Here is a 12,224-nt window from a genome sequence, read left to right on the forward strand (position 1 = left end):
TCTCACTGCTATACATGGAAAGCAAGACCAGGTAGTTTAACAGTGGTTTACTTGTCTCCTTTACTTCTTTTAGTGTTGTGTCTCCTTCACTTCCCATCTCTCTGTGAAGTTCCCCATTATGGGGTAACAAGCCCTGGTTTACATTAACCCTCAACACCACAAAAAGACAAGGTGGAGGGGGAGGAAGTTGGGTGAGACAGACGGAGGGGGGGCGACTCAATTTCTAAGTCTGGTTTCCATTAGAGCTAATTATCTGTGTTTCATCGCAACCTGAGGCAGTTAGCATGTGTGTGTGTGTGTGTGTGTAGGTGTATATATGTATTTGTGTGTATGCTGGAGTTTCTTTTTTACTTGTGCTCTGTTGCGTTTTCGTCATATATCTCAAATTAAGATCTGCATAGCATTCTCTGACTCTCTGAAGTGAAATTAAACAAATGGTGCTTTGCGTATCACTCCAACCCTCCATGTCTGCTGGTCAGTGATGTAATATATCAGTAAACTGGACAAAAATAGAGTCCATACACTTCTTTGGTTTTTGCTATATAAGAGTAGTAATGAGCATTTTTAGATTTATTATTGCTTTAGAGTTGCCCTCCTCCTCTGTGCCAGACTTTGTTGTAATCTTTAAAGTGGTCTTGAGCAGTAGGTCTTCAGGCTTTCTGAAGGTCTTTCAAAGTTTGTCTGTGGACATTGGCTGCTTTTTCACTCATTTTTAGTCCAGTTCCTGCATCTTACCATTTTCAGAGTAATGTTTATTTGTTTGTTAAGCCACTTAACACTGACTGATGAATCATTCAGACATGAAAAAAGCACCTAACTCAAGGGATGAGCCAGCGTTTTGTCTTCACACAACACACAGCTTAGCAAAGAAGCCTCATCAGAAATGGAGGACGTCCGCACAGAGGAACGACAGTGAGTGTCAGTCATCTGCAAAAAATGGCGGAGGCTGTGGCATGGTTTGTGGCTGCAATTCAGCTAGTGGTTTTGGAGATTTTGCCAAACTGATAGAATTATGATCACAGAAAAGTATTGACAGATTTCCACCATGCAAAATCATTTGGAAAGTGTTTGATTGGCTGGAAATTTTTCTGTTTGTGAATGATCCCAAACACAGATGCTAATGCAATAAAAGCATATAAAGCGTATAGATGTATTGGTATTCCCAGATCCTGGACCTCTACATTTTTAGAGCAGTGTGAGATCATCTTGACAAAGAACAGAACTAAAGGCAGAAACATCAAAAGAGAGAGCCTAGAGAAGTATTCCTGAAGACTATGACAAGAAACGACAAGAAAGGCTTCCTAAGAGAAGTCAGACTGTGTTGAAAAATAAAGGTGGTCATACCGATTATTGCCTTTCAAACTGTTTTTGCCTTATAAACTGTGTAGCTTCTATTCATGTTTTCACATATTTTAATAAACTGTTGCGTCTATTTTCCATTTTCATGGTAAAATATAAAGAAATAAAGGGTGGATCAAGAGTTTTGCACAATACTGTGCATCTTGTCGAGGAGCGCAGTCTGAAATTTACCAAAGAATAATAAAACCTTCTTAATATTTTAAACTTCCCATGTGTTTGTTATTAAAACAATGTATTCATCTAAGTCAAATAAGAATGCATTAAGTCAAAAATGGTACTCAGTTTTCTTCTGTTTATTTATTTATTTTGCAAAAGAATTTAAGTTTCCTTGTCATGACGTGACAATGTCTCTGAAGTCAGAAAAGAGAAAAATAACCAAATCCTATCTGGCAGGAGGACGAGATGATGTTGAGGTATATAATAAAATGGTTTGTTGTTTTAATGGTACAGGAACAGAGAGTGGCAGGAAGTCCGGGTAGAAACCGTTAATAGAATGAGCTCTAATTCGCACACGTTCCCTGAGGTCGGTGCCAACTGCACCCATCAGTGCTGACCTGTGACCTCTCAAACTGACCCTGTCCCCAGAATGCTGTGACCCCCAAGCTGGACCACGGGCCACCAATTCACCTCCACAAAATGCCCCACTCAGTTCTCTAATACTTGTCAAATGCAGCACAGAGTATGAGAACAGCAAGAAAGATGGAGTCTGGATTACAGTGGGAGGTGAAAAATGAACACGCTGATAAAGCAGTGAGAAAAAGCAAAAGAAGAAGAAAACTCAAGAGGGAAAAAAAAGTATACGCATCCTCTCAGCTCTCTTGCCTAAGGCTGTTTATCTTTCAGACTGAGTTAAACATAAGCCTCTTATAACTCTCCACATACCAGTATAAACATAGGCTCTTTATCAAAGGGCAGCACGACTCATTCAAACATATAGGCTCTTTGTCCTAACTTAATTTACTGCACCCTATACAAAGATCCTTTATTGGATTTAAGCTTTCCAAATGTTTAATGGGGAACTTTGGTGGTGGTGGCGGGGGGTGTCTGTTGATGAAGGTTAAAGGGGCTTCATATGTTTACGTTAGAAAACCACAGTGGTTTCTTATCATGCACAGATCTGTGGACTATCAGTACTGAAAAGGCCCAGTTCAAGCACAACACGTTGTGTGTTATTTCCACAGAGAGAGGGAATTGTCTGACACCACATAGGGCCATTCACACAGATGGGATTGTGGCTTTCTGCAGGGGAAATGCATGTTTCCTGGCTGCGTTAATAGCAGAGATGATAGTTTCAACTCTGTTCACAGTAACCAAGGCTTTTCTGATGCGCAACAGAGTGTTGCATCATCCCGTCTTATATAAAGTTTTCGAGCTTTTCCTCGTTGCAGGCAATAAGCAGAGCGCAGCCGTGGTTTACTAGCGTTCTGGGGGCCCTGTCATGAGTCAGTATGTGCGTGCACACATGCAGAAGGGCAGAGTGAGGGATGGCTTGGCAGTAAGATCGACTCCTGCTTCGGGTGTTGGTTTAAGGAGAGCTGTGCTGGGAGAGAAATAAGATTTTAAAATCTGCACGGCGTTCCCACTGGTGTTCACTGTGGGGTGGTCTCTCTTGGTTTCTTTCCCCACTTTTCAATATTTCTATCTCCTCGGTCCCTCTCTCATTACTTTGAGGTGGTCTGTTTCTGTCTTTCCAGCTCTCTCCAGTTCCCTCTTTCCTAGCCCAAATCCCCTCCACCCACCCCACTCCTCCCTCCTCTTGGTCATATTTGCTCCTTTGATTACTCCTTTTATCATCAAATCATCTCTCTCTCTCTCTCTCTCTGTGCTCTCATTTCCTCGTCTTTCTCAAACTCCTTCCTTTTCTCCTGATTTTGTTTACTGGCATGCACAAAGACAAAAACATCCATCAGGCCTCTATATTTGCTGGCTAAAAATTTGCGTGTGTGTGAGTGTGTGCGCACAAAGCTGGAGAATGTAGGTGAAAGGAATAAAACCACAGCGAGATAAAGAGAACGATTCAGGGACTGCATGAAAACAAAGTCTTGCTGATGCAATGATTATTGTGGGCCAGCATTTTTTAGCCAATTGTGCTCTGAATCTGTGTGTGTGTGCTTTACTCTGTTCAGTATTAGTTTAGTATTGTAATTTTGCTCTTCTGACTGTTGTTTTTCTGTCTCTGCCTCTTCTCCCCCCCCCCCTTCTGTGATTTTATAAGCCTGGAGGTTGGTGTCATATGACCTATTTGCATGTTTTTTCAAGTCCAGTAAAACTGGCCTGAATGCCCCATAATTCTGTTCCCCCGGCTGCCTGGTAAAGGTAAGTGCCAACTTTCAAACCCTCCCCACCCACCCACACTCTTTCTCCACACACACACACACACGCTTAGACACACATGGGTAAACTCTAGACATGGCATACCAACAGGAAAAGTGTAAAGTAACACCGCCTCTTAAAAAGGGGTGGCAAAAGGTCCTGAGACTAAAAGTAGAGTAAAATGCGAAGACAGACATATTAGAGAAACCGTGTGTGTGTGTTTGTATGTGCGTGTGTTTCGAACAAACTCATCTCAAGAAATGATGGCATAGTAAAAATCCAGGCAGTGGGATTACAACAGGCGAGAGTAGTAAAGTTGTGTGTGTGTGTGTGTGTGTGTGTGTGTGTGTGTGTGTGTGTGTGTGTGTGTGTGTGTGTGTGTGTGTGTGTGTGAGTTATAAATAGTTGGATCATCTGGAGTACATTAGAGGTACAGTGTTTAAGTGAACAGGTCCGCTACCTGCAGCCACAGAAACCTCAGAGGAGACGCTGCCAAGCCCTAAGCTGGACACACACGTGCACACAGCAAAGCATAAAGAGAAGAAGAGAGAAAAAGAAGGAAATTAATGAAGAGAGGCAAATTAATTTAACAAAATTAAAGGGATAAAGCAAAGAACTGATCAAAATAAAAAGGTGGGACATCTGAGAGGGAGAGTCTTACGCAATAACAGACCGTGACTGTTGTTAAATCTCGGCTCTGTAGCTTTAAGGTAAACACGGGTTATTAGGAAAGGCACCGCTGGGATATCAACTCTCCTATTAAAAGGTGGGCTGGTGTGAATGTACAGAGGGAGGAAAAACATCATGTCTGAACAAGGTTGTTTAGCTTAGAAGTGGCTAACACTTCCCAAGGCCACACACATGTAATCAGCACCTGCATGGACTAAGGTATACATCCTCATTTTTATCCCATACTTAATAAAATTGCAGGTAAAGAAGCTTAAATACTGATATAATATAGATCCACACTGTTAAAACTTTTTAATTTTTCATATGGTCTATATTTGGTATATGAAATGTAAATGTTTCCATTTGCACTTTATAACCTCTTTTTAAAAATAAATAAATAAATGCTGTCTCTCCAAAGCGTTTTTGGAAAGGGGGTGTAACTTCTCAGTTTATCCCCATTGCACTCCATTATAAATCTACAATAAAGTTTTTTTTGATCTTTAAGAAAATCCTCAACTTGCTGCGTATTGTTCCCAACTTTTTCCATAACCCCTGCAAAAAGCTCAGGAAGCAGACCCTCCCCCCATAGCACATTTACACACTGAAACCTGAGCCACAGGAAGTGGTCCTGCACAGCATCATGTCAGGGCGTACAAATTATTCACCATTTAAAAAATGCACTTTTTCTCATCTCCTGTATTTTCCCTACCTTGCACCCAATACTCCTGCCTTGTCTCCTTCTCTCCGTTTACTGGATTTAATTTCTGGTCCTCTAGAGAGTCACAGTCAGGGAGACAAACAAGCTTTGCTACCTGTGATATCTCAAAATGAGCTGTGCTCTGACTCAAAACGAACCGCCGTTGCTGCTGTTGCTGTGGGTGTACAGGCCCCCAAAATTCCGGGAAATATTCTGCTCTGGTGTTCCCTGAAGACTTGTGGTATTCCTGCCCACAACGCTTTTGTGGAATTTCCTAAATGGATATAAAGCAGGTTTATTTGAACTCTTCTGAACAGTGAAACATTCACAGATCTACCTTATCGCCACAGACGTATTATTTTACTGTATAAACCAAACTGCAAAAAGGGTGAGGGGGAGACTAAAAAGAACTTTTTTGTACTGGTAGGATGAAAATAGAGTTGAAAAGACAATAAAACCACCCGGCTGAACACAAAGTGTGGGCGAATGACATTGTAAAAAATAAGCTCCTTTTAGTGACCTCACCGCTTTTCTTAGCACGTCCAGTCAAAACAGGATGAAAAATACCTTTTTTTCTTTCTTCCTTTAAAAAAAAATATTATTAAAATTAGATACAGAGAGTTTTTACACAAGCCTGATTTTGACTATAAACTGATGTGGGATGAAAATGGTAAAACTGAAACTAGCAAAAATGCTTGGTGGTTTAAATGCTGGTTTAAACTCTCCTGTTATTAAAAGGTGCTAACTACATTTTTGTGGTAAAAAAAGGGACCTTTTATTCTTATTTTCAGATGCATATAATCCTTGGACTCTGCTGCAGTCTGATTCACTCTTTACGTTAAACCTTATTTATCTGTCCCTCGCAGCCACTACTCACTGTTTGAAAAAAAGGTAACTTTCATGTGATATGCTGCCTTTTTGCAAACAGGAGGTTTGAATAGCAGGTGAGTGGGACTTGTACCCACATAGCAAAATCGGTATGGCCCCGATTTGGCCCACACAATGTGCTTACACATGGCCCACATACCACAAAGAATGACGGCCCTTTGGTGGCCCAGATCTGGTTTGCCAGAGGTGGCCCACACATGGGCCATCACAAGGTCAGTTGCAGACACACTGGTGGTCCTGTGCTGGCCCATGTGTGGATTACATCTGGCAAATCTGGGCCACCAAAGGGCTATCATTGTTTGCAGTATGTGGGCCATGCGTAAGTTGTGTGCAGCCACGGGCCAGTTGCAGACACACTGCTGGCCCTGTGCTGGGCCAGATGTCAGTCTGATGTGTACTTTAATCAAGTCATGTAATAAAAACATGTGCTGGAACATAATAGCAATAACATCATGAAACTCTGTTCAGACAGTGAATGGGACTGATTCTTTTATAGCATTTTTCTACCCTCCTGGATTATTTAAAGTGCTCTATACAATATGCCATATTCACCCAATCTCTCTAAACTGAGTGCTTCCTAACTACATTCATACTCTTGACATGCAGACAGGAGGAACCAGGGATTGAACCACTAACCTTCCGATTAATAGGGGACCTGCGCTACTGCCTGAGCTACAGCCACCCAGCGGTAAACATCAGTAAACCCTCACTAGGTTTGGATAAAGTGTACACTCACAAACCTGCTTTTGAAACATTGGCTACCATAGCAGTATAGTATTGCAATATGACATTTGGATCTTCTAACTAAAATAGGAAAATAGGAACATAAATAGTGCCATCCAGACCTGGCCCACATCTGGTTGACATACACTCTGCCATGACACCAGTCAGTCAGAAGTGCCAGCTTGATACCAGATCGGGGCTATACCTGCTTGCTATATGGGTAATTGCGTTTTAACATATCTGCAAAGTGCCTGTTACTAGACATCTTTAAAAAATGCTCAATACATGTTAGCAAGAGTAATTTTTAAATGTGACCTCCTCCCAACCTGTAATGCCTTTTGGTGAGTATGTGGCATTCTCAAGACCTCTGTGCAGCTCTGTGATGTAATTTTGGAGCCTGCTCTCTGCGCTGAGGTGGCATGTGGCTTGTTATTCTGTCTTTGTGCAATATCAAACCAAATGTTATTCAGTGAGAAGTATATTTCCCACGAGGACAGTGAACTAGCCAGCTTATGTTGTGTATGCCTGCCATGGCTACTACTGGACCACGGGAATGTGCACACAGCATTAAAATGAATGCGTTGTTGGCCATTAGGAAGTCTCCACTCACCTCATCCTGCCAAGACTATGACAGTGTGGATTATTATGCTGAGGTTAGGGGGGAGGAGGTCGTGTTAAGTGAAGTTTAGAAGAGCACTGACCAAGCACACTTTTCCCTCAGGCATGTGGTCAAGGGACAATTGAGGGCATACACACGTACGCAAGTGTGCGCGCACACACAAACAGCTTCCTCATGCACACATTCATACCCACAATCTGATTCTGAAATAAACATCTTGCCCCATAATACCCCTGGGCTAGTTGGCCCATTGGCCCATCCTGGTGACCCTTGTTACCATGGTGATTAAATATTGGGAGCCCTCATCTGCAAACATTTAGCCAGTGTCACCCCTAATCTTCCTCATGTCACCCTGCCACTATAACCTACAGGAGATAGCAACACACTACCAAACCAACCAAAACATGCAACCAAAGATCAGCATTGTGCCGCAAAGTTCATCTTCCCCCATCACTATAGACAAGTGCAAAACATTTAAGAACAATATATGTAAAATGTATTTGGAGAGACAAAGTTAATATCAAAGGTATGGAGGGCCAGGACTGCCAAATTAATTCAATTAAATACATTACTAAATGGTTAAATGTGGCCTTGATTAATTAAAACTGGAAATCAATTATTTATAAAATGTTTTAAATGCAACTCTTTGAGCTTCAATTCATTATTTATAGATTTAATTAATTAATTACATATTTATTTAAATAGTTAATGATATATTTAGTTCGTTCATTTTGGCACTTGTGACCCTCCATACAAGGGTGTCTATGGACATTTTATAGTGTCATTTTTGACAGAAACAGTAATTAACAGTAATGTTTTTATTCAGCAACAAAGACATATATCACATATCTATATCAGATTATTTTTTTTAGTCATTACATTACCATTGGCTGTCACATTCCACCTCCTAACCTTTGAACTATGACTTCCTCTAGGCCAAACCATCATGAGTGCCATGGCTCGGGTCACTTGATGGCTTACAAAAAAGAGCAGGAGTGTACTATACTTATTAAGAAGTTAGCAAATCTTTTTTTTTTAAGTAATAATTGTCAAGTTGTATGTGACTACACAATAAGGTTAACTGATAAATGGTCCTTGGTCCTTTCTGCTCTTTTGTAGCTTTAGTGCAATTTTTTCCCTCAACCTGGAAAATCTAGTCTCTCAGAGTCAAAAGTATCTGAGCTATAGCAAGCTTTAGCTTTAGCTTTAGCTCATTTGGGTGTTGGTGATTCAGCTGTCTCATTAGCTTTTTAGTTATGAACATTTTTAGTGTGGTTCTTCTACACTTTAGTTTAGTGAACTTTGTATCTTCCTCACTCACAGTGAAAAACTGACTGATACCCACAGCCAAACGTAAGTGTGTGAGGCGCTGTTTATCTGCACCACTGTGCATGTGTATGTAAAGTACCAATTCATAATCTAACATATGTAAGAATGCCTGACTGGTGGATTTGTGCGTCTCTATTAGTGACACTGTGTATCATGTTTAAAGATGTAAACATAAAAAGGTTTAGATTAGTGTTACAGATTTGGGATAACCTCAGCACAGCTAGCAGCACCAGCTTTGATTTCTTCCATGTTTGTGTCCACATCCTGTTACAGAAACATGCTTGCAGGTGGCAGTTGCTTGCTTATATTCTAGCTTATTCAGACAAATCTGACCTACAGCCAATTCTTTTTTCTACATCAAAGTACCTCAGAACAGTGCTGGTGAGGATAGCTGTCATCTGTTTGCTTTCCCCCTTGCTGGTTTACAGCTTCCATTTACAGATAGAGCAGTGGCACAGCCATCTGTCAGGGCAACAGCCCCGGGTAGTGGGGTGGTGTTAGAACATCTTTGAATCACTAAATGCTGCATTATCATTAATGCAATAATAATAATTAGAAAAGAAGATTAATTTGAATAATAAAAACTATGAATAATACCTTGACTGACTAATATTTCTGTTGCAAACTAACACAGTTTCTCGCCTGTCTAGAAAAGATTGAACAAAACCACTGGAGGGAGGAGGACATAATGAAAATATTAAGGTATATTACACCTGATGCTACCCTTGCAAACAGTGCCACATGCCAAAAGCAACGTCACATCTGCTAGTGTGCTGTAGTGTTGTTTCAGCCAGACCTCTTGAATGGGCGATCATGAACATATACAGTAAAAGATGATCACTGTGATTCAGTGTAATCATATACTAGAACTCACTAGTCCATGATATGCCTGAATTCAGTGAGTCAAATGCTTTTGTTCAAATGCAGAGGAGATTTAAAAGGAAAGAGAATAACTAGGAAGAAGTATGTTGACTGTTAATGACAATAACTACCTTTTCATGGTATCTATTTATGGGATTGATTACCATTTTATTAAATGCGTCAATGTTGTTTTCTACAAACGATCAGCAGGTGATTTTTTTCCTGCAGTTTTCATTTGTTGTTCAAATTTTACAATGTGAATGAAATGATTTGTGTAGGTAACTCATGTGTACGGCAGAGGTGTTCCATCGGGGCACGCAAGGAAAGCAGTGCTTGCCTGACACTTATAAACAGACGCCAACTAAAGATACCAAAGTAAAGTGACTGCTCTCCTTTTCTCTCAGTCTTCTGCCATGCCTGTTCCCATGCATCCTTTACATTACTCCCATCTTTTGGCTGGAGTTGGCTGTTGTCTCTGGAAGCAGGATTAACTCCTCTTGCATATAGAGTGACTAAAATCAGTGTGGGTAAGTGGTCTCAAAGTTAACAGCGGCTGGTGTTTGTCAAGCTAAAAGGCAGCAGCTTCTTCTATTTTTTGTAAATGCATATTGTGAATAAACCTCTGGTCTTTGATGGGAAACTGATGGTAGATTAACATGCTAGACAAGGTGCTGTTGACTGCTTCCACGTCTCTGAGATCAGTTACCATCTGCTTTGTGTGGAAACAGAAGAAGCATTAGCAAGAAAATAAGCACTCACATTTATCATTTTAACAGATAACTATTCTCTTAATAACCACCTTGGCCAACATTTGTGACTTTTAAAAGCTTGTTTAGCCTGTTAGTAATGAAACCTTTAATGACAGAGAGATGAGCTCCTAACATGTCGAGTTTAAAAAAAACAAGAAGTTAAAGAGATGCAGGCTCCACAAACAATTTCAAATTACCAGAAAAATTACTCAATTTCCCAAATGTACAACGCTGTTTTGATACAGCTAGTTATACGCCAACTTAATTTTCCAAAAATATTTGAAGCCTGCTGTTGATATAAACAGTTAACAACATCACACAGTCTATATTAAATATTTTTAATATACTTCTCAAAGATATTTCTGTGTTTCTGACCCAGTTAAAAGCTGTATTTGTTTATGGGTTTGTTTGTTTTTTAGAAACATGTGACTCTCACATTACAGCTACATGGTTTGGGACAGCTACATTACAAACATGTGATGTACTACTGTGGAATAAACAGAATAAAAGGTGTCTACAGCAGTAATAGAAATTATCCATATAACACTGATGTTCTGATTCTGTAGAATAAATACTTTTACTTTTGATACTTTATGTAAAATTTGCCAATAATACATATTTATGCATAGTGAGGTGTTTTCTTTATGCTTTATTGACACTTTTGCTGAAGTAAATGTTGTTCTTGTTCTTGTTCTTGTTTGTTTTTTAAATTTCACCACTCATCATTGTCAACTAATAGTAGATTTTTAGATTATAAACACATAAGTACATAAGCAATTCTTCCTCAGAAGTACAGAAAGGAGTAGACATCCTGAAAATGCGCAGCAAGAGGCTGTCAGAATTGTATGTTTTAATGAGGTCCAGAGTGGAAGATTGAAGGAAAGTTTGTTTGCTTGTCTGCTTGTTTATATTGGAGGTGGGGGTCCTCACGGTTTGCCTTCGTGTAGAAGTCACGGCACACCCCTGGTGTACAGGATGATTTATTTGACACTGGAGTTTCCCCCATTGGAGTTTAACTTGGGTTGACGGTGACATCTAGTGGTAAAGATGCAACAACGTCAATTAGACGCTGCACATGCTGTAGTTTCTGAAGATGCCTCGGTTTTTATGTTTTTTGAGCAAGTGCATTTCATGTGTTTGATGCAAAATCATGAAACAAAGTTACTTTTTGTATTGGCCTTATTATTATTATTTTTTTTAAAAGCCAAGCCCTATGATGCAAACATGAGCATACCTCCCAAACAGGTTGATCAACAAGTGATTGTTATTTTTGTTACTGCATATGATAAATAGCCTAATATTAACCTAGGTGTATCTACACCTTGCAAAGGCACCATTTAGTTCATTACCTGTTTTGATTACAACAGCGGTGTAACTCATAAACCAAGGGTATAAAGTCTACTGTTATTAACTTTCACTGTGCCCGTGTGAGACTGAGAGCAAGCAATCAGCTGACAGAAACAAGAAACAGTAAAGGGATTTAGAGACATAAGAAACATGAAAGGCTTAAGGAGCTCTCTCTTATGTGTTGCTGTGTATTAAAGAATGGATAGTCCGACGTGTGCTCTCTGCTCTCGTGGACCTGCAGGCACCTGTTTTGTCTTCTTTCACCCTTACCTGCTGTGTGACTCAGATGTGGCTGTCACTTCGGAGACAGGTACTGTGACCTAGAACAAAACATAGATCTCTATTGCATCCATCTTTTTTATTCACTCTGAGATCCTTTGTCTCTGCCCCTTTGTACAACCTCCTCCAATGTCCTCTCTTTGCCAGGCAATGTAAGGTAGAGCACAGGTTAATGAAGATCGCAGTTGGGCAATGAATTATGCATTGGTACCATGTTTGCAGGTAGCCACTGCCAAACACGTGATCAAACTGCACACTGATCTTTCTTTGTTATCATGTATTTGATGAGGTTGACTGCCAGGCATATTATTAAACCATACATTTATTAGGGTTAACATACTGCAGTAAAAAATTCTTCTATTTATTAGAGCACTGGAGAATCAAATCAAAA

The sequence above is a fragment of the Diplotaxodon limnothrissa genome, linkage group LG22 (genome assembly GCF_057381915.1).
Source record: "Diplotaxodon limnothrissa isolate DT_005_m linkage group LG22, D_limnothrissa_male_GT1.1, whole genome shotgun sequence".
In the NCBI taxonomy this organism is placed as follows: Eukaryota; Metazoa; Chordata; class Actinopteri; order Cichliformes; family Cichlidae; genus Diplotaxodon; species Diplotaxodon limnothrissa.